Consider the following 22,427-nt stretch of genomic DNA (forward strand, 5'->3'; position numbering starts at 1 on the left):
CTGGAATTGTGTAACATATCAGGGATTCCAGCTCGACAGAATGTATTTTAATATCTTTTTCAATTAGTTCCTCTTACTGGGAGCTTATTTGAATCTCAAATTTAGTTAGGATTGAAGTTTTACTTCTTTTATAAACAATTGTAATATAGCAACATATGCAATCTGGAAGGATTTTGAGAAAAGCACTTTAAAAAGCTGGAAATATCTACCTTGAAATACTAATACTTAAATACTGAGACAAGTGAAACTGATCAAACACTTAAGCATTCTTTCTTTGCCCTTAGCAAGCCGTACTGGAGCAGAATACCTTTTAAGAGGATTTCTCAAAAGTCTACATAGAACATGCATTTTTAACTTTCCTGGACTTCAAATGTAAAGTAGAGATCCTTAAAAACAGGACTATACATGCCAAGAGGCTTCTCTAACAAAGCTTATCTCTTTTTCCCCTATTCCCACAGTATTTACCTTCCCCATGATAAGCTAATTATTTTTACGTAAATGCTCTTAACAGGAAAAATAGGAAGCCACCTCCTCACGTATGTAAAATCTTGACCCAAAACTGGTCTCATTATTTAAAATTTTTATTTAGCATCTTTAAAAAGAAGGGATTTTAAAATAATAAAATATCTTAAAACAACACTTGCATTTTTGTGAAGAGATTTGTTATTACTTAATTTTGTTGATTTACAATAGGCATTTCCTTTTAGCTATTTCTTGGGGGTGGGAAATAGTATTTCTGAAAATTATGGCAAATATCTGAGTAATTTTGATAAAATTGAAAGTTATTTTTAATGATAGGTGGGAAAGTATTTTAATCTTTTTACTGGACCGTATATCATACAGATGAAGTTTATTATGAGCTGGAATTGAAATATACAATGGTTGAGGTGGGTTTGGGGAAATTGTAACTTTGGATTTTTTTTTAATTAGGGGAATGTTTAACTTTCTTGCAGTCAGGGTGTGCTTTAGCTGCCCTTTGGTGATGAGGGCCAATTCACAATAACTTACAGCTGCGACTCTTCTGACACCCACTCCACAAACTTCAGGTCTTTCTCAAGGTAAAGTGCCATTTTTATTGTAATCTTTATGTATTTGTCAATTGTTTAACGTGTTTAAAACTGTGCTGTCATATTAATTCGGTTCCTAGCTTTATTTTTTATGTGTCACCGACAGAGTTTCTGAGTGATGTCTGCCTAACTCCATGTTTCCCATAGGCCTTGTAGTTTATATTGCAAGATTTTTCAGTTTGGTGACTTTTTTTTTTAGCGCTGCATATGTTAGATTATAGCAGAACTGCCTGTATATGTTTATATAGGTACTTTATTATGTATGTTCTGAGATATATCGTTTGTGGGATAAGTAATGTAATTATACCTGTTGTAATACTGAGCTATATCTGTTTCAGTTATCGCTGTATATCAAACAATCCTGGAACTTGGTAACTCAAATTAAAATTAAATTAAAAGCTTAAATGAAAAGCTTAGTAGCTTTTAATATCTCTCATGGTTCCGTGGCTTGACTGGGCTCAGCTGGGCAGTTTGCTGCTGCCCTCACTTGGGGTCTTATGTGGTTATAATCAGATGGCAGCTGGGGCTGGAGGCGTCTGAGGTCAACTGGTAGGTTATGATGACAGTGTGTCCCTCTTTCTCCAAGTAGCCCCAGGGCCTCTTCTCTCCATCTGGTGTCTCCATGTGTTATCCCTAACAGAGTAGCCACATTTCTTACATGGAAACTCAGGGTCATCAAGGAGCATGAAAGTGGAAGCCGTCAGGCATTCTCAAGCCTTAGACCTGGACCTGTACAGCATCACTTTCCCCACCTCCAGCAGTCTGAGCAGTTACAGGGCATCCCTGACTCTAGAGATGAGAAATCAGCAGTATCCCTTGATGGGGAAAATAGCAAAGCATCTGTGACTGTCTTTAATCCACCGCAGTACTCTTCACTAACAGTTTTTAGGTGAATATCATAAGATTTCAGAGCCAGAAGATTCTTAGCAAATCATTTAATCTAACATCATCAATTTACATGAAAGGGTATAGGAGCAAAGTATCACAATAAAAGACCTGGAGCTATAACCCTCTCTTATTGTTTTAAATTCCTCATAACCCATGGAAATCTGCTGGGATATGGTAGGTAATAAATATATACTTGCTGACATAGAAATTCATTAGTAAATAAAACCTAAGCTTCTGATAATATTCCACGTAAAGGAGCACCCATGTTTCTGACTAACTTGTTAGAAACATGCTTGCATTTTCCAAAAGGCACTAAGACTTGAGAATTATTTTAAATGATAGCAGAACAAGATATTTCTGGATATCAAGGAAGATTAACTATTTTTAAATAATTACTGTGCCTTCTTCAAACACACACACACAAACACAGAGAAGTGGAATTTTACACGACAGTGACTCTAAGATAAATCTTCTATTCCTAAGGAATGTATGACATCCTTATGGTCTAATACCAAGTTCATTGTGCCTTAGGTAATGTTTGACCCCTCACATTCATCTCACTCCAAAAGTGTCCTTAAGAGACATTTTTGTCAATAATGTGTAAATATACATTTACAGTGTAAATGTGCACTTATTACACAATACATTAGGATGAGGAAACCTGTTTTTATTAACAAAAGGTTACTTTCCTAATGAAAACAGGAAGGATGATATTCTTTCATGCCTGAATTTAAAAATACTTGTACTCAGAAAACTCATTATATGTACAACATAACAGGAAAAAAAAAATCTATTGGTTTAAGTGAGGCACATAATGAACTGTTTTCAAACTTTCCTGACCTTCAGTATGTCTATCCATCTCAGTTTAGCTCCCCCCACCCCCCTTTTTTTAAACTGGTGTTATCATCTAATTTTTACATCAATTACCCCAATTCAAAGACACCAGTGGAATTCTACTCCTTCTCTATGTTTTCTCTTTTCACTCCCTTCTTTCCCTCCAAGGTGTTTTAATTCTGTTAGCAGTTATTCTTCCCTTTCTGCTTAGACTCATCTTCCTTATTTATAAATGTTTTCTGTATTCCATCTGTTTCTCAAAAAACAAAAATATATTTATTGCCATTTTTATTTTTGGAACTGCTAATTGTCCATTTTTCTATTGGGGTTTTTCTTTTTCTTATTGATTTGTTAGTCTATTACTTCATGAAGAAGATAATGTGTTAATTGGAAATAATAGTAGTTGCTTACTTTTTCTAGTATTTTTCTTCATTCTTGTAAGTAAAGGAAATAATGAATTTTCTTATGAATTCAGATCTCTGCTGTCAATAATAATGTTTCTTTTTTGTTTTATACCGTAAATAGAATGTTATGATTTTGTTAGTAAATGAAGCTCTAATGTCTATGCCTTCAGAGAACTACATAAAGCTGCTTATAAACTGGATGTAAGGAAATCTCACTGATGTTATAGAGAAAGACTTATTCAACCCCTTTTAGAAATATTAAGTCTCAGCATCTTATGTTCCTTTTCCATTTTTGTTCCTGTGTGGCAGGAGCCCCTTGATGGCAGTTTAATGGTCATGGGACTTTTCAGACACTCATAACGCTGGACTGATACCTTTGTTAAAATGGGAATGTAAATAGCCTTACCTCCTCCAATCTGCCCTTTGTATCCATGGTTCCACATCTGCAGCATATGGAAAATATTTGAAAAAAATTGAGAAAGTTCCAAAAAGCAAAACAAAGTTGTTGCACACAAATAACTATTTATGTAGCATTTACATTGTATTGGGTTGGCCAAAAAGTGCCTTCAGTTTTTAAGTAAAAGTAAAAAACACATTTTTCATTTTCACCAAGAACTTTATTGAACAAAGTATTTACCCTTTTGTTCCACTACCTTCTGCCATTTTTCAGGCAACTTCATAATTCCATCTTCCCAAAACTTATCTTTTTGAGCAAAGAACTGGTCCAGGTGCCTTTTACAGTCTTCCAGATAATTGAAATTTTTTCCATTAAGAAGATTTTGTAAAGACCAAAATAAATGGAAATCCAAAGGTGCCATGTCTGGTGGATATGGCGGATGAATCAGGACTTCCCAGGCAAGCTGTAACAGTTTTTGCCTGGTCATCAAAGAAACATGCGGTCTTGCATTAACACTTTCCACTTGGAAGGTTATGCGTTTTCTGTTGACTAATTTCAGACACTTTTCGTTGAGTGCTGCTTTCAGTGGTCTAACTGGGAGCAGTCCTTGTTGGAATTAATTGTTTAGTTTTCCAGAAGGAGCTCATAATAGAGGACTCGATTCCAATCCCACCATATACACAGCATCACCTTCTTTGGATGAAGACCGGCCTTTGGTGTGGTTGGTGGTTGTTCATTTCACTTATCCCATGATCTCTTCCGTTCCACATTATTGTACAATATCCACTTTTCATCGCCCGTCACAATTTGTTTTAAAAACAGAACATTTTCATTACGTTTAAGAAAAGAATCATATGCGGAAATACGGTCAGGAAGGTTTTTTTCACTTAACTTATGGGGAACCCAAACATCAAAGCGATGAACTTAACCAAGCTAGTGCAAATGATTTTCAGCGCTTGAGTTGGATATTTTGAATATGTAGGCTATTTCCCTTGTGGTATAACGTTGATTGTTCTCAATTAACGTCTCAATTTGATCGCTATCAACTTCAACTGGTCTACCCAACCTTGGAGCATCATCCAGTGAGAAATCCCCAGGACAAAACTTTGCAAACCACTTTTGGCGCATTCGATCAGTCACAGCACCTTCTCCATACACTGAACAAATCTTTTTTTTGCGTTTCAGTTGCGTTTTTACCTTTCTTGAAATACTAAAGCATAATATGCCAAAAATGTTGCTTTTTTACCCATCTTCAATATTAAAATGGCTACACAAAAATTCACCAATTTCGATAAGTTTTTTTTTAAAAGGTGTCACAATACAGTCTAACAAAATTGTTTCGAATGAAGTAAAAGACAACTAAGTGCTACTAGAGCTATCTTATGGAAAAAAACAAATGAATCTTTTGGCCAACCCAATATTTACAACTATTTACAGAGCACGTACATTGTATTAGGTATAAGTAATCTAGAGATGTAAAGTATATGGGGGGGTTGTGCATAGGTTATATGCAAATACTACACCATTTTATATATGAGACTTGAGCATGTGTGGATTTTAGTATCCTCAGGGCGTCCTGGAACCAATCCCCCGTGGTTACTGAGGAACTACTGTACTTCACCTAGCTATTATAAGAATGTAATGAGCCCATGGTTGGGAAAGCATTTTATAAATTATAGGTCATTATTTATCTTGTTTTCAATTCCTTTGTTTATTAGATGTGAAAATTCGATTTAATCATTTCTGAAGTCTCTACCAGTTTGCACTGTGTGAAATTCTCTAAAATGTTACTAAGGGAGACCCAACACGCATTCATTTGAACTTAGTAATTGTGTGGTAAAATTGAGTGCACAGAACATCCTCTCTGAGAGTTAGAATCCCCATCTGTCTACATGTTAAGCTTTGCCTAAACAAAGGGCGTTTTGCGACAAGATGTGGTTGGCCTCCCTGACTTCAGCCTCTTCATTATGTGATGGACATAATTCTAAGACACTCTGGTTTCCCTGAATAACTTATTATCTATCTGTAATATGACACTTAAAATATTTGAAGATATTTATGTAATTACTCTCTGTCATCTGTTAAAGAAATTCCAGAAGCTTCTGGTATAACATGATCTTACCAGCACCTCACCCTTAACCAAATATGACATCATTCTCCTTGTACCCTTGTAGAACACAACTATTTTCTTCTTGTCTTTCACACTTGCATACTGAAAAACATTTTTTACCCTTTCCTTTTTAAAAAATTATTTATTTACCCTTGTCAGATTCATAACCAGATAGGTTTGAAAGGGCTTGAGATTTCGAGTGAGAAACTCTTACCGAACTGAACTCAAGTTCGCTTACCCGACACACAGCAAAGCCAGTCTACTGACACTGGTTGTGGTGAAGGAAAGTACAGCATTTATTGCAGGACACTGAGCAAGGAGAATGAACAGCTAATGCTCGAAAGACCTGATCTCCCTGATGGCTTTCGGGCAAGGGTTTTTAAAGGCAACACTATGGGTGAGGGTTGTAGGGTCCCTGATTAGCTCATGGACATTCTTCTGATTGGTTAGTCATGAGGTAACAGGGTGATGTTTGGGGAGTCTTGATCATCAGTCTTCTGGTTCCAACCAGTCTGGGCTCTATATGCTTGTGGTCATTGGGTAGTCAACATCCTCTACCAGTGGGGGTCTTAGTGTCTGCAGAACAACTCAAAGATATGATTTAGATTGTTACCTATACCCCTTTCAGGAGGAACTAGGAGTCCTGTGACTCTGTTGTTCAGGCTATTATTCCTTGCTTGACTGCTTTCCTTTGTTTCTGCATTTTCCACTTCGCTCATAATTAGCTGTTTGGGTCTGCTCTTTGGAACTCTGGGAAGGCCTAGGAGACTAAAGCTCTTTCTACAGACAAGAAGAGGGGACACAGTCCACCCACTGGACTGTAAGAGAATAATAGCAGTGAAGATGGGGAGAAGTAATCAGGTTTGAGATATATGGTGGAAGTAGTACTGAGGGGAATCTGCTTAATAATTGTATTTTGGGAAGAACTGAAATAGCAAAAGGGGGGAAATCAAGGATAAATCCCAGGGATTTGGCCTGGCATGTGGATAGAAGTGCATTCCTGCAGCAGGGAAGACCCGGAGAGGAGGGATTGTATAGTGCAGTGGATGTGAGAGCATGGGTGCTGGAGACAGAAAGGGTTTGCTTGCTTTCATCTTCATCACATACTGGCCACAGGCAAGTTTCTTTTTTTTTTTTTTTTTCACACACACACACTGTATTTTATTTTTACAAGAGATAAATAGTCTGACACCAAGCATTGTACATGGATGACCACAACAAAAGCAACAATGATTGCAATTACCAAACATGAAACACACTCATACTATGTCATAATATTGACATTCAGTCCAGTAATCCTCCACTGTAACAGCTCCTTTACTTTGCAGTGAAAATTGATTTGTATATTCTTTGCCTCTGAGTCCTTGTGGGATTTTTTTTTTTTAAATTCAGACAGAAAGTCACAAAAATTATACTCATCCTCATCAGTTCACTCAGTCCCATGTAATTAATTTTTTTTTTCATCTTGATCTTTTGTTAGCACTTTTATGAGTTCATCAGTTTTCCATTAGAGTTCTGAAAATGCTTATTCATTCAGTTCAGCAGTACAGTCAGTTACCAGAAACCTGTACTTGTCAGAGTCTTTTCCATGAATTTCTAGAAGATGAATCCCTTTTATAGGAACATATTTGCAAAAGCATCAGAGTACACCCAGAACTGTCTGTAAATGACAAAAGACTTAAAAATGACCACAGTTAAAGATTTGATGAAAGTTCATAATAATGCAGTTGACAAGAAAATTAGTTATTTCTGAGATATACACTTTAAAGTAATAACTAGGATTATTACTTATAACATTATACCAGAACATATAAGATTTTTAGAAATTTCATGTAATGTCTGAAACATTTATATTAACATATTTCCATACATATTTCCATACAAATATAAGATTTTTAGAAATTTCATGTAATGTCTGAAACATTTATATTAACATATTCCCATACAAATAACCCAATGAAAGTTTAGTATTAGTTGTTTTGTTTGTTTTTTTATACTGCAGGTTCTTATTAGGCATCAATTTTATACACATCAGTGTATACATGTCAATCCCAATCGCCCAATTCAGCACACCACCATCCCCACCCCACCACGGTTTTCCCCCCTTGGTGTCCATATGTTTGTGCTCTACATCTGTGTCTCAACTTCTGCCCTGCAAACCGGCTCATCTGTACCATTTTTCTAGGTTCCACATACATGCGTTAATATACGATATTTGTTTTTCTCTTTCTGACTTACTTCACTCTGTATGACAGTCTCTAGATCCATCCACTTCTCAACAAATGACTCAATTTCGTTCCTTTTTATGGCTGAGTAATATTCCATTGTATATATGTACCACTACTTCTTTATCCATTCATCTGTCGATGGGCATTTAGGTTGCTTCCATGACCTGGCTATTGTAAATAGTGCTGCAATGAACATTCGGGTGCATGTGTCTTTTTGAATTACAGTTTTCTCTGGGTATATGCCCAGTAGTGGGATTGCTGGGTCATATGGTAATTCTATTTTTAGTTTTTTTAAGGAACCTCCATACTGTTCTCCATAGTGGCTGTATCAATTTACATTCCCACCAACAGTGCAAGAGGGTTCCCTTTTCTCCACACCCTCTCCAGCATTTGTTGTTTGTAGATTTTCTGATGATGCCCATTCTAACAGGAGTGAGGTGATACCTCATTGTAGTTTTGATTTGCATTTCTCTGGTAATTAGTGATGTTGAGCATCTTTTCATGTGCTTCGTGGCCGTCTGTATGTCTTCTTTGGAGAAATGTCTATTTAGGTCTTCTGCCCATTTTTGGATTGGGGTGTTTGTTTCTTTAATATTGAGCTGAATGAGCTGTTTATATATTTTGGAGATTAATCCTTTGTCCGTTGATTCGTTTGCAAATATTTTCTCCCATTCTGAGGGTTGTCTTTTCATCTTGTTTATGGTTTCCTTTGCTGTGCAAAAGCTTTGAAGTTTCATTAGGTCCCATTTGTTTATTTTTGTTTTTATTTCCATTACTCTAGGAGGTGGATCAAAAAAGATCTTGCTGTGACTTATGTCAAAGAGTGTTCTTCCTATGTTTGCCTCTAAGAGTTTTATAGTGTCCAGTCTTATATTTAGGTCTCTAATCCATTTTGAGTTTATTTTTGTGTATGGTGTTAGGGAGTATTCTAATTTCATTCTTTTACATGTAGCTGTCCAGTTTTCCCAGCACCACTTATTGAAGAGACTGTCTTTTCTCCATGTATATCTTTGCCTCCTTTGTCATAGATTAGTTGACCATAGGTGCGTGGGTTAATCTCTGGGCTTTCTATCTTGTTCCATTGATCTATGTTTCTGTTTTTGTGCCAGTACCATATTGTCTTGATTACTGTAGCTTTGTAGTATAGTCTGAAGTCAGGGAGTCTGATTCCTCCAGCTCCATTTTTTTCCCTCAAGACTGCTTTGGCTATTCGGGGTCTTTTGTGTCTCCATACAAGTTTTAAGATGATTTGTTCTAGCTCTGTAAAAAATGCCATTGGTAATTTGATAGGGATTGCATTGCATCTGTAGATTGTTTTGGGTAGTATAGTCATTTTCACAATGTTGATTCTTCCAATCTGAGAACATGGTATATCTCTCCATCTGTTGGTATCATCTTTAATTTCTTTCATCAGTGTCTTATAGTTTTCTGCATACAGGTCTTTTGTCTCCCTAGGTAGGTTTATTCCTAGGTATTTTATTCTTTTTGCTGCAGTGGTAAATGGGAGTGTTTCCATAATTTCTCTTTCAGATTTTTCATCATTAGTGTATAGGAATGCAAGAGATTTCTGTGCATTAATTGTGTATCCTGCAACTTTACCATATTCATTAATTAGCTCTAGCAGTTTTCTGGTGGCAGTTTTAGGATTCTCTATGTATAGTATCATGTCAACTGCAAACAGTGACAGTTTTACTTCTTCTTTTCCAATTTGTATTCCTTTTATTTCTTTTTCTTCTCTGATTGCCATGGCTAGGACTTCCAGAACTCTGTTGAATAATAGTGGTGAGAGTGGACATCCTTGTCTCGTTCCTGATCTTAGAGGAAATGCTTTCAGTTTTTCACCATTGAGAATGATGTTTGCTGTGGGTTTGTCATATATGGCCTTTATTATGTTGAGGTAGGTTCCCTCTATGCCCACTTTCTGGGGAGTTTTTATCATAAATGGGTGTTGAATTTTGTCAAAAGCTTTTTCTGCATCTATTGAGATGATCATATGGTTTTTATTCTTCAATTTGTTAATATGGTGTATCACATTGATTGATTTGCGTATATTGAAGAATCCTTGCATCCCTGGGATAAATCCCACTTGATCATGGTGTATGATCCTTTTAATGTGTTGTTGGATTCTGTTTGCTAGTATTTTGTTGAGGATTTTTGCATCTATATTCATCAGTGATATTGGTCTGTAATTTTCTTTTTTTGTAGTATCTTTGTCTGGTTTTGGTATCAGGGTGATGGTGGCCTCATAGAATGAGTTTGGGAGTGTTCCTTCCTCTGCAATTTTTTGGAAGAGTTTGAGAAGGATAGGTGTTAGCTCTTCTCTAAATGTTTGATAGAATTCACCTGTGAAGCCATCTGGTCCTGGACTTTTGTTTGTTGGAAGATTTTTAATCACAGTTTCAATTTCATTACTTGTGATTGGTCTGTTCATATTTTCTGTTTCTTCCTGGTTCAGTCTTGGAAGGTTATACCTTTCTAAAAATTTGTCCATTTCTTCCAGGTTGCCCATTTTATTGGCATAAAGTTGCTTGTAGTAGTCTCTTAGGATGCTTTGTATTTCTGCGGTGTCTGTTGTAACTTCTCCTTTTTCATTTCTGATTTTATTGATTTGAGTCCTATCCCTCTTTTTCTTGATGAGTCTGGCTAATGGCTTATCAATTTTGTTTATCTTCTCAAAGAACCAACTTTTAGTTTTATTGATCTTTGCTATTGTTTTCTTTGTTTCTATTTCATTTATTTCTGCTCTGATCTTTATGATTTCTTTCCTTCTGCTAACTTTGGGTTTTGTTTGTTCTTCTTTCTCTAGTTCCTTTAGGTGTAAGGTTAGATTGTTTACTTGAGATTTTTCTTGTTTCTTTTTTTTTTTTTTTTTTTTTTAGAAATTCACGTTCTTTTATTTATTTATTTATGACTGTGTTGAGTCTTCGTTTCTGTGTGAGGGCTTGAGGGCTTTCTCTAGTTGCGGCAAGTGGGGACCACTCTTCATCGCGGTGCGTGGGCCTCTCACCATTGCGGCCTCTCTTGTTGCGGAGCACAGGCTCCAGACACGCAGGCTCAGTAATTGTGGCTCACGGGCCCAGTTGCTCCGTGGCATGTGGGATCTTCCCAGACCAGGGCTCGAACCCGTGTCCCCTGCATTGGCAGGCAGATTCTCAACCACTGCGCCACCAGGGAAGCCCCTTGTTTCTTTAGGTAGGCTTGTATAGCTATAAACTTCCCTCTTAGAACTCCTTTTGCTGCATCCCATAGGTTTTGGGTCGTCGTGTGTTCATTGTCATTTGTCTCTAGGTATTTTTTGATTTCCTCTTTGATTTCTTCAGTGATCTCTTGGTTATTTAGTAACGTATTGTTTAGCCTCCATGTGTTTGTCTTTTTTACGTTTTTTTCCCTGTAATTCATTTCTAATCTCATGGCGTTGTGGTCAGAAAAGATGCTTGATATGATTTCAATTTTCTTAAATTTACTGAGGCTTGATTTGTGACCCAAGATGTGATCTATCCTGGAGAATGTTCCGTGCGCACTTGAGAAGAACGTGTAATCTGCTGTTTTTGGATGGAATGTCCTATATATATCAATTAAATCTATCTGGTCTATTGTGTCATTTAAAGCTTCTGTTTCCTTATTTATTTTCATTTTGCATGATCTGTCCATTGGTGTAAGTGAGGTGTTAAAGTCCCCCACTATTATCGTGTTACTGTCGATTTCCTCTTTTATAGCTGTTAGCAGTTGCCTTATGTATTGAGGTGCTCCTATGTTGGGTGCATATATATTTATAATTGTTATATCTTCTTCTTGGATTGATCCCTTGATCCTTATGTAGTGTCCTTCCTTGTCTCTTGTAACATTCTTTATTTGAAAGTCTATTTTATCTGATATGAGTATAGCTACTCCAGCTTTCTTTTGATTTCCATTTGCATGGAATATCTTTTTCCATCCCCTCACTTTCAGTCTGTATGTGTCCCTAGGTCTAAAGTGGGTCTCTTGTAGACAGCATATATATGGGTCTTGTTTTTGTATCCATTCAGCCAGTCTATGTCTTTTGGTTGGGGCATTTAATCCATTCACGTTTAAGGTAATTATCGATATGTATGTTCCTATGACCATTTCCTTAATTGTTTTGGGTTTGTTTTTGTAGGTCCTTTTCTTCTCTTGTGTTTCCCACTTAGAGAAGTTCCTTTAGCATTTGTTGTAGAGCTGGTTTGGTGGTGCTGAATTCTCGTAGCTTTTGCTTGTCTGTAAAGCTTTTGATTTCTCCATCAAATCTAAATGAGATCCTTGCTGGGTAGAGTAATATTGGTTGTAGGTTCTTCCCTTTCATCACTTTAAGTATATCATGCCACTCCCTTCTGGCTTGTAGAGTTTCTGCTGAGTAATCAGCTGTTAACTTTATGGGAGTTCCCTTGTATGTTATTTGTCGTTTTTCCCTTGCTGCTTTCAATAATTTTTCTTTGTCTTTAATTTTTGCCACTTTGATTACTATGTGTCTCGGCATGTTTCTCCTTGGGTATATCCTGTATGGGACTCTCTGCGCTTCCTGGACTTGGGTGGCTATTTCCTTTCCCATGTTAGGGAAGTTTTCGACTATAATCTCTTCAAATATTTTCTCTGGTCCTTTCTCTCTCTCTTCGCCTTCTGGGACCCCTATAATGCGAATGTTGTTGCGTTTAATGTTGTCCCAGAGGTCTCTTAGGCTGTCTTCATTTCTTTTCATTCTTTTTTCTTTAGTCTGTTCTGCAGCAGTGAATTCCACCATTCTGTCTTCCAGGTCACTTATCTGTTCTTCTGCCTCAGTTATTCTGCTATTGATTCCTTCTAGTGTAGTTTTCATTTCAGTTATTGTATTGGTCATCTCTGTTTGTTTGTTCTTTAATTCTTCTAGGTCTTTGTTAATCATTTCTTGCATCTTCTCAATCTTTGCCTCCATTCTTATTCTGAGGTCCTGGATCATCTTCACTATCATTATTCTGAATTCTTTTTCTGGAAGGTTGTCTATCTCCACTTCATTTAGTTGTTTTTCTGGGGTTTTTTCTTGTTCCTTCATCTGGTACATAGCCCTCTGCCTTTTCATCTTCTCTATCTTTCTGTAACTGTGGTTTTTGGTCTACAGGCTGCAGGATTGTAGTTTTTCTTGCTTCTGTCTGCCCTCTGGTGGTTGAGGCTATCTAAGAGGCTTGATGGGAGGCTCTGGTGGTGGGTAGAGCTGACTGTTGCTGTGGCGGTCCGTAAAATTTTAATCCACTTGACTGTTGATGGGTGGGGCTGGCTTCCCTCCCTGTTGGTTGTTTTGCCTGAAGCAACCCAACACTGGAGCCTACCTGGGCTCTTTGGTGGGGTTAATGGCAGACTCTGGGAGGGCTCATGCCAAGGAGCACTTCCCAGAACCTCCGCTGCCAGTGTCCTTGTCCCCACGGTGAAACAGAGCCACCCCCCGCCTCTGCAGGAGACCCCCCGACACCAGCAGGTAGGTCTGGTTCAGTATCCCCCAGGGTCACTGCTCCTTCCCCTGGGTCCCGATGTGCACACTACTTTGTGTGTGCCCTCCAAGAGTGGGGTCTCTGTTTCCCCCAGTCTTGTCGAAGTCCTGCAATCAATTCCCACTAGGCTTCAAAGTCTGATTCTCTAGGAATTCCTCCTCCTGTTGCTGGACCCCCAGGTTGGGAAGCCTGACGTGGGGCTCAGAACCTTCACTCCAGTGGGTGGACTTCTGTGGTATAAGTGTTCGCCAGTCTGTGAGTCACCCACCCAGCAGTTATGGGATTTGATTTTACTCTGATTGCGCCCCTCCTACCGTCTCACTGTGGCTTCTCCTCTGTCCTTGGACGTGGGGTATCCTCCTTGGTGAAGTCCAGGGTCTTCCTGTCAATGATTGTCCAGCATCCAGTTGTGATTCTGGTGCTCTCGCAAGAGGGAGTGAGAGCACATCCTTCTACTCCGCCATCTTGGTTAATCCTCGATATTGAAGTTTCTTAAATTCTGTTCCTTAGTTTCCTCATGTATAAAATGAGAATTATAATACCTGTCTCATCACTTGCTCTAAGGATTGAAGGAGATGCTGCATTAAAATTATTTAGCACAGTGCTTGACATGGTGAGTTTTATCTCACTGAATGGAGAGCAAAAAAAAAAATTTGATATGTATAGTTTGAGATACCTATTGGACCTCTGAGCAGAGATGCATGTGTATGTCATAGTATGGTGGCAGTGAAGATGCAAAGAAGTGATCCAGTTTGAGATTTATGTTGGAGGTAGGTCCGAAGAGATGTGGCAATAGAGGGTCATGGTTGATTGGATGGAGTCTGAAGACAGACTGGGTTTGCAGTTTGCATCCCATCTCCACCACTTACTAGCTAGAGGCATATATTGTAACCTGAGTGCCTCAGTTTCCTCATGTTTGAAATGAGAAGCCTAATGGAAACTATCTCCTAGTTTGGTCCTAAGGATTAAAAATCTAATATATCAAATGTATGGTATGTGCCAGTTATTAAGGATGAAGGATCAAGAGTCACATTTTACTTGCTGAAGTGGGTTTTCAACATACACGTGAAGATGTGTTGAATAAATGAGTGCAGAGATCACGAAGACTCAATGCTCAAGGTATAAACTGGGCATTTGTCAGCATACTGATGGTACTTAAAGCTCCAGGACTGAATGAAATATCACAGATTTAGTCTATGGATTGCAAAACTAATGCATAGTATGTACTAATTATTATTAAAGGAAGAATGATCCAACAAAGTAGAAAAAAAGAAAAGATGAGAAGCACTTCACAATTAAGGTCATTGCTCAGGTATACTCAGATGACACAGAAATAGCAGGGAGTCAGAAATAATTGTATACCTCACTAATTTTTAGGGAAAATCTAATTCCTAAATTAACTCATGAAACAAGTCACATTGGAAGATCTATACCACAAATTATCCTTCATTTAACATTTCACTTAATGCCTTCACATTAGATTGTAGGCTTCTGTGGCTCACGTGTGTGGTGTATTTCTTTAGGCATGTCATTGCCCCTGGCATGGTGGAATGTAGTAGAAAGTGCTCACTTTAAATACCTTCTAAATTAATCATTTAATGTGGTGACTGACATATTTTTTCCTTAGCTACTGGGGCCTGAATCATTTTGTCTGAGGAAGGCATTTAAGTGGACAGCTCGCTTTTCTGCCAGGCCCTAACTCCTCACCCCCAGTGACTGACCTTGGAAAACTGATCAAAGCTCAGTGGTCAAGTTTCAGGATACATCTTAATTTATGCATGTAGAATCCAGAAATTGTCTTTTGCCTCCTACAAAAGCCTAGGTGGAAAGTGAAAAGATAATGGGTTTGGGGTTTGAGCAAACCAATGGTGGGATTTCAGATACTCACTAGAGCAGAACCTTTGCCAGTTTCATAACATTCTGAACCATAGTTGTCTCATATAAAAAATGGAGATGAAGACACCTACCTCATAATGCTTGAAGGTGCTGAATGAGATATGTCCTCAAATGATTGTTTTATTATCTATCCTGCAAAATGTGCTTCGTCTCAGAAAGGGTTGTGGGTGTTTATAAATTCCCATTTAACTGTGTGCACCAACTACAGATACACTCTTCATCAATTCATTGTGTGCTTAAAAAAATTAAGCCTATTTTGAAAAGGATGTATACATACATCCTTCAGTAGTGAGTGTATGTGTGTATATGTATTTGTGGCTATAAAATTACAGAGTTACAGAAATGTACTGTTTACTTTTACAGACATAAATTACTTTTCTTATTATTTCTAAATCGTTCTTCAAATGTGATAGGAGGGATTTTTTGTAATTGTAGGTGTTTTTTTTTTTTTTTTTTAAAGAGATTTAGCAGCATTCATAGTCAGGGGCTGTCATGGTCTCATTATTTCCTGGCCCCCAGAGGAGAGCTGTGTTAATTAAGTACATTTAATGAGGAAAATTAATGCCTCTTTCCTATGTTCTCCTTAAGCTACTACTGTTTCTTTACTTATTAGTGCTTGTTATAATTTATTAACCGTGAATTATACATCTCAGTAAGTGAAATCTTTCTTCTCTGCTCCTGCCTCCCCTCCCCAGACTGAAATTACCAGGTAGAAATTTGCATAAAGTTACAAGCCAGTCAGTTAGCTTCTTGAGAATAAAGTTGCCGTTGAACAGTTTCTTGTAATGCTGGACGTCAGAAAAAGTCAACAGCTTTTCTGGAGCCAATGCTGATTTTCATTTTCAAGCCAGGAGCTAAACATATAAATCATGTGCAGCACAGTGTACCTGTCTTTGGAAAGCTGGTTACAGTCACGTATATTTATTAGTTTTCTCCAGTTGAGAGCTGCATGTTTTCTTTGTTCTCCTGTTCTGTATCTTTGTATCTAGCAAACAACACACACATACACACACACACACACACACAATTCCCTATTACAAATATGGTGCATTTTTATGACATTTTCTAGCATGATTGTTTTTTCCACCTTCATCTCCATACCATTGCTTCATTGGTACTTTAAATAAACTGGATTTTTTGCTGTACGTGGCTGTTTACAAGTTGTCATTTTGTCACTAGAGGTTTTTTTTTCTCAATACTCTGCGTAACAGATTAATACTGTTGTCGATACATGTGAATTGACTTATTCTTTATTTGTGGATTTGTGAAAACATGTATTTCTCTTCTAAAGAGATACCCCAAATTCTCTGGTTTTTGTTTTTTTAATGAAGAGTCAGTTTTTTGAGACTTATCCAATTTACTTAATCTCTGTGCCTTGATTTTCTCACCTAAAAAATGGATTGTATGAGTGAATTGAAGGAGGTAATTTGTGCATGATACTTAACACAGAGCTTAGTTTAACTCTTGTCACTGGCTGTGGCAGTTACCTCATGAAAAGATGGGGTCCTTGATACGTCTTCTTGAGTCTTGATGGGCTTCGTTATGGCTTTTGCTAATAGAAATGACTCTTTACCCAGCCCGGGTAATTTCCTCCCATCTCTTGTTTTGCTGTGTCTGTGAGCTCTGAGTTGACATGTAAATATCTGACTACCCTTGAGTCTGCGCCACTGGAAGGGCCCTGTGTAGGCGTTATGGTCCACTGCCTTAGCTGAGCCTAGGATTCCAGCCATTTCCATCAAGACAGCAGGCATGTGAATAAATCAGTCTTGAATGTTCCAGATTAGCCCATCTATCACAGAAACCTCTGCTTATGCTGCACACCACAGAAGAATTTCTTACCCAAGCTCTCCCTGAGTTCCTGATCCACACAACCTTGAAATTTAAGAAAATGGTTGTTGCTGTATAAGCCACTAAGTTTTGGGGCAGCAGTAGATAACTGGAACACTGATATATAGAAATTAAATGGCTTTTGTATCCTGTGCCATTACTAAAATCACTTAATAATTTCTAATGTTTTTGTATATATATTCCTTTTGTATATATTCAGAATATTCTGAGTATACATATGATTTTCTAAATACATTTTTACCTGAGAATAATGACTTATATTCCTAACTTTCCAATGTTAATTAATTCATTATTCTGCTCCCTTGCAGTGACTAGGGCCTTTGGTTCAATGTTGGGTAAATGTGGTGCTAGCAGAAGGATAGTGCTCTTTTTTATTTAAGGGGAAAAGCTGTTAGGAATACAGTATGATGTTCACTTTTAGGTATTTTATAGATGCGCTCTATCAGATTAAGGAATTTCCAGTCTATTTCTAGTTTCCTGAGAGTTGTTATTTTTTAATCATGCCTGCTATTAAAAACTCTTTTAAGAAATTATTTGTATATTATTTTCTCTTGGGAATTTATAGTCAAGTTGTGTATGTGTGTGTGGGGGGGGTGGGTCAGTGTCAGTGGATGGAAAATTACTAAGTGGAAACATCAAACTTAGGGGGATTCTTGCTAAACCAACTTACCAGGATTCTTGCTGAAGGCAGGCCAGGGTGATCAGATATTGAGAGAGGGGGATAAAGAATTTGGTCAGATATCAAGGTTGATCAGATACCAAGGGTTGGTGGATTCTCACTTAACAGACTTAGTAGAAATCTTGCTACAACTGGCCTTTGCTGGCCCAGCAAAGACTGAGGCCAAAGGATGAGGCTTAGACAAAAAAGAGCCTCAGAAGAGCCTATCTAAAGTAAAGTTTGTTCATGGAGAGAGTCTTTGTCACCAGTCAGAATATGCCAGATGCAACTTCAAGACAGTAGAATGCAAGGCAAACCCAGATCACCCAGGCCCTCATTAGCATGGAGGCCCATCTGGCCTGCCAGACTTGACGGGCATTGAAATTGACTCGCTGCGTGTTTCTTGAGTGAGCTGAGCTGCTTTCTGGGGGTCACATGCTTACCATAAGGGGACCAATAGGGCAAAGACATCTGCTAGAAGAAATAGACATGCCAGCTGAGAGTAATCAGCAGTCAAGGCAATAAAAGAGACCCTTCAATCTCTACACAGGGAGCACACAGCATCCACCCCTTCCCCTCCTGCTTGCTCACAGTTGCTGCTTGCCTTGTTAAAGAAAGTAAATAATAAGTGAAAGGTCTTTAAGCCAAATCATGTTGGTGTGCAGTTTCTCTTCATATTACCTGCTCTTCACCGTCTCCACTCTAGGTCCTTGTTTTGACTTTGCAGTGTAGTTGCTCAGAAGAAAAAAGATACAACCCCTTGTATCTCTTAAAATTTCTTGCTTGGAGGATGGTTTTGCCATCTTTGCAGATATTCATACATGAGAGTTTTCCATTTATGCATAATAGTTCTGCCAATGTCCCTGACAAAATTATATCCACAGCACTGCTAAAGTCACAGCATGGGGATCACCAATGACATTGAGGAGTAGAGATTGTCCATAACATCCTCTTAATCCTGGCCTAATCCAGGGGGATTATCATGGATGCCTTCGCATTCTTTGTGTGTGCATGTTGGGGGGAGGTGGTAGATAGAATTACTAAACTGTAAGGAGTCCTGGAGCACTTGAGGAATGACCTGCACATGGGTTCTGGACACTTGGACCACTTGTATTTGTGCAGCAGTGGGAGAGAGAGGGGAAATCATGGGAAGACCAGTACAAACAAACCCTTGACTATCTAAAGTTATTCAGGAAACATTTTATGGCAACTGAATTTTTCTGTTCAACTCTAAGTCCTGAAAAATGAAGCCCTCTTTATTTCTTGTTCCCTCATCACAAATATCAGTCTCTCTTCTTCCTTCTTCCAAAGGATCCTTCTTCTGTCTTTCCCAGAGCTCATGATGATAATATTCTTGATCCGCCCAGGAGACCTTGGAGCATTGGAGTGTGCTGCACTCAGGCGGGGAGGGTATTGCCTCATAAGATATCCGTATAACATATGCAGCTGCCTCAATACCACCAGCATAGTCTGAGAACAGAAAAAAAAATATATTGTGGTGAGAATTGTTAGTAAATGTAATAGTGACTCTGAAATTTTTAAAACTGAAAAATTATAAAATTTGAAAGTAAAAGAAATACTTTTCTTTTCCTGTTGGAATTGTCATCCATTTAACTCAGAGTGGAGCGAGAAAGATAGCACTGCCAAAACAGTACATTTGATTTTATTTTGTAAGAGTTTTGAGTGTGTTACATAGTGCTTAATTTTTTCTCTTGAATTATGAAAAGTTTGTGTATATTGTGATAAAGATGGGAGAAAATATAATGGCTGCCCTTTGCTGAGCCCTTGCTATGTTCCAGACACTGCCGAGTGATTTTCCTGCACTATCTCTTTGGAATCTAGGATAGAAACCATGTCAAGAAACTCTGTATCTAAATAACTAGCTCAAGGATGCCCAAGAACAGTTGAACTATCGAAGGACCGTCTTAACCCTATTTCATTCTGAGCCTATGGCTGTTGATTTAGGAAATTGAAATTTTTTTCTTTTTGTTATTATTTAGAAGGCAATCCATGACTAAGGGAGCTGAAATACAAGAGGTTGCTACCCCTTTGTTTTGTGTTGGTTTCAATCTATCGGCTGAGAATACCTGTGGCACTCACATGGGTCCCTACTACCTATGGCAAGTTCCCACAGACATTTCCCCTTTTGGAGCCAATGTTGTGGCTGGATCAGCCCTTGTCGTTCTTATAATGAATGCAAGACGCACCTCAGCAACAACCATCAGGGAATTTTGAAAAAAATATCTGTTACTCACAAGTCCCAGAGGATGTACCCGACACATCAGGGGCCACACGGCGAAGTCTTGGGTGGAGAAAAAGAGAGGGAACACAGACCTGGGGTTCTGACTTGATTGGGGTCATGGGTGAGGTGCCTAGGGTTTCACCGGTTCACTCTTTATTGGCAAATTTAAAATATAAGAGCAGAAATTAGGGCACAGGAGGGGAAAAATGGGGTCTCTCAAGCAGTCAGTTATCTGGGTTACTCAGGGCTTTCTAAAAGGGGAACTTCATGGGCTGAGAGGCCTGGTTTATTATCTCATTTATTAGTAGCTATATCATATGCTGGCAATATGTTTATTCAAGATGGAGGTCTTGGAAATGGATGCCTCATGGTTGTCAGACATGTTAAAATCAAAAGAAAAAACTTATTGTCAGACACTTACACTACACTCTTATCTTAGATTTATACTTTCTCCCAAGCCACTGAGGACCAATAGTACTTGTAAATTCTAAATAGAGTCATGGAAGTATTGAAAATTTGAATAAAATTATAGTTAATTTAAAAACGCAAACATATTTCTAAAGTCTATGGCATATAAAGTACACAGATTTAGAGTTGTTCAAACTAGATTTGAGTCTGAGTTCTTCCCCATAAACTCTGTTGACTTGGGGCACATTACTTCTGCTTTCTTTGACTCATTTGTCTCATCTGTAAAATGGGGCTAACCGTGACTTACCACGTGGGGTGATTTGTATGCATTAAATGAGATAATTTTATAGTGCTTAGCACAATGCTTGAGACTGGTAAATTTACAATCAGTGATAGTTTTTATATAATATCAGAGTAGGAAATACTGAAGAGAGATGTCATAAAAATAGTTATGTAATATTAGTAAATAATAATTTACAATTATATTGAAAACATAGTCTTTTAATAACTCAGGTGAGAGCACTTAAAATTGAGGAATTTGAGTTCTGTCCCTTATGTCTTCCTTTATTTCTGACAAGTATGGGGAAAATGGGGAAATGAAGGGACCACAAGAGACCAGGATAATCCAGCCATGAACAATCAAATTCCAACTTCTTTTTATCATTTATGTGTAAACTAATAAACGATAGATGCTTGTAAAGATTATAATCAATTCTGATGTAAATAGAAACAGCCCCCAAAGTCAGATTTAAGGAAATCAAATAAGGCAGAGCCATGGAGAATCAAGGAGGGCAGACATAATTTAACTCCTGCATGATTCAAATGAATTGATATTTTTGCCTCGAATTTAACTATGATATTCTGGAAAGGGAAAAAGATGCCTGAATCACTTTTTTTTTTTTTTTTTCCTAAAAACAGGCAAACATAAAAGGTCTGTGTCTTGATAAATAAAGTTTATGCAAAGGACAACTGGAAAAATGAATGAGGGTGAAATGGGAGGAAGGATGCAGGAAAAGATGAAAGTTTAGTTGACAGGGAATAGAACATCAGGGATGGTGACTGTTCATAAATCTCAGCCCATGTTAATCATACTCATATTGCAGGGAAGAGCAAAATCAGAAAAAAGCGTTTATAGTACCTGGTTACTGTGGGACCTCCACTGTGAGATTTCTGCCTGTTTACAATTTGGGAAAGAAAAATGAAGGAGGTAACTGATTTTCATGCTAGCTGTTGTGTTCTGAGGAAATTAAAAAAAAAAAAAAAAGTCCAGCAACAGGAGGATAGCATGGATCTAAGTAGAGATATTTAATTATGAGGGAACTAACCACCACCCTCTTGTTACCATGTCTCTAAACATTATCAAGCACATCTACAAAACACATACTTACCAGACCCTTCTTCCTTTATCCCCCAAGGGTAGCAAAACCCAAAGCCCTGCCTGGATTCAGCTTTGCAAAGATACTATAAATGCTCTTTTGCATTTTCCTTTTACTTGGCATTCCATACTGGGTGGCTTCCCTGAGCTATAAAATAAACACTGGCAAGTCCCAGGAATGTGAGAGTGGATTACGCATTAATTATAGCATTGGGGTCATCATAATGGTTTGCTCAATCAATAAACCCATTGTCCCCTCTGCCATATAACACTCAGAGATTATAACCTCTCACCCTGAGGGGTAGAGGTAGTGACAAAATCAAGGAGATTTGGAATAGACATGAGGAAACAAGAGTGGTGGAACCTACAAATGAGCTACCATTTTTCAATTCCAATAGCTGTATTTTTGCACTACACTGTGGTACCAAGAGCATCTGATGAAGAGGGAAAAGCAAAGGTGAAAACACATTATCTTGAAGACACCCTGTATAACGTTCCTTTTTAAAATAATTTTATTTTTATTGGAATATAACTGACATTTAACATATTAGTTTCAGGTGTCCAATGTAACGAGTCCCCATTTGTATATACTGCGAAA

At 37.9% G+C, this 22,427-nt stretch overlaps 1 long non-coding RNA gene across 1 annotated transcript in view; it reads left to right on the forward strand.

Moving 5' to 3' along the window:
- Positions 1–987: 987 nt before the first annotated feature.
- LOC118895962 overlaps positions 988–22,427 on the forward strand; it is a 79,196-nt gene continuing 57,756 nt past the window's right edge. Inside the window, exon 1 of the long non-coding RNA XR_005020055.1 lies at positions 988–1,058. This is a non-coding gene — a long non-coding RNA (uncharacterized LOC118895962). The remainder of the gene's footprint in view (positions 1,059–22,427) is intronic.

Source organism: Balaenoptera musculus, chromosome 5, assembly GCF_009873245.2.
Source record: "Balaenoptera musculus isolate JJ_BM4_2016_0621 chromosome 5, mBalMus1.pri.v3, whole genome shotgun sequence".
Taxonomy (NCBI): Eukaryota; Metazoa; Chordata; class Mammalia; order Artiodactyla; family Balaenopteridae; genus Balaenoptera; species Balaenoptera musculus.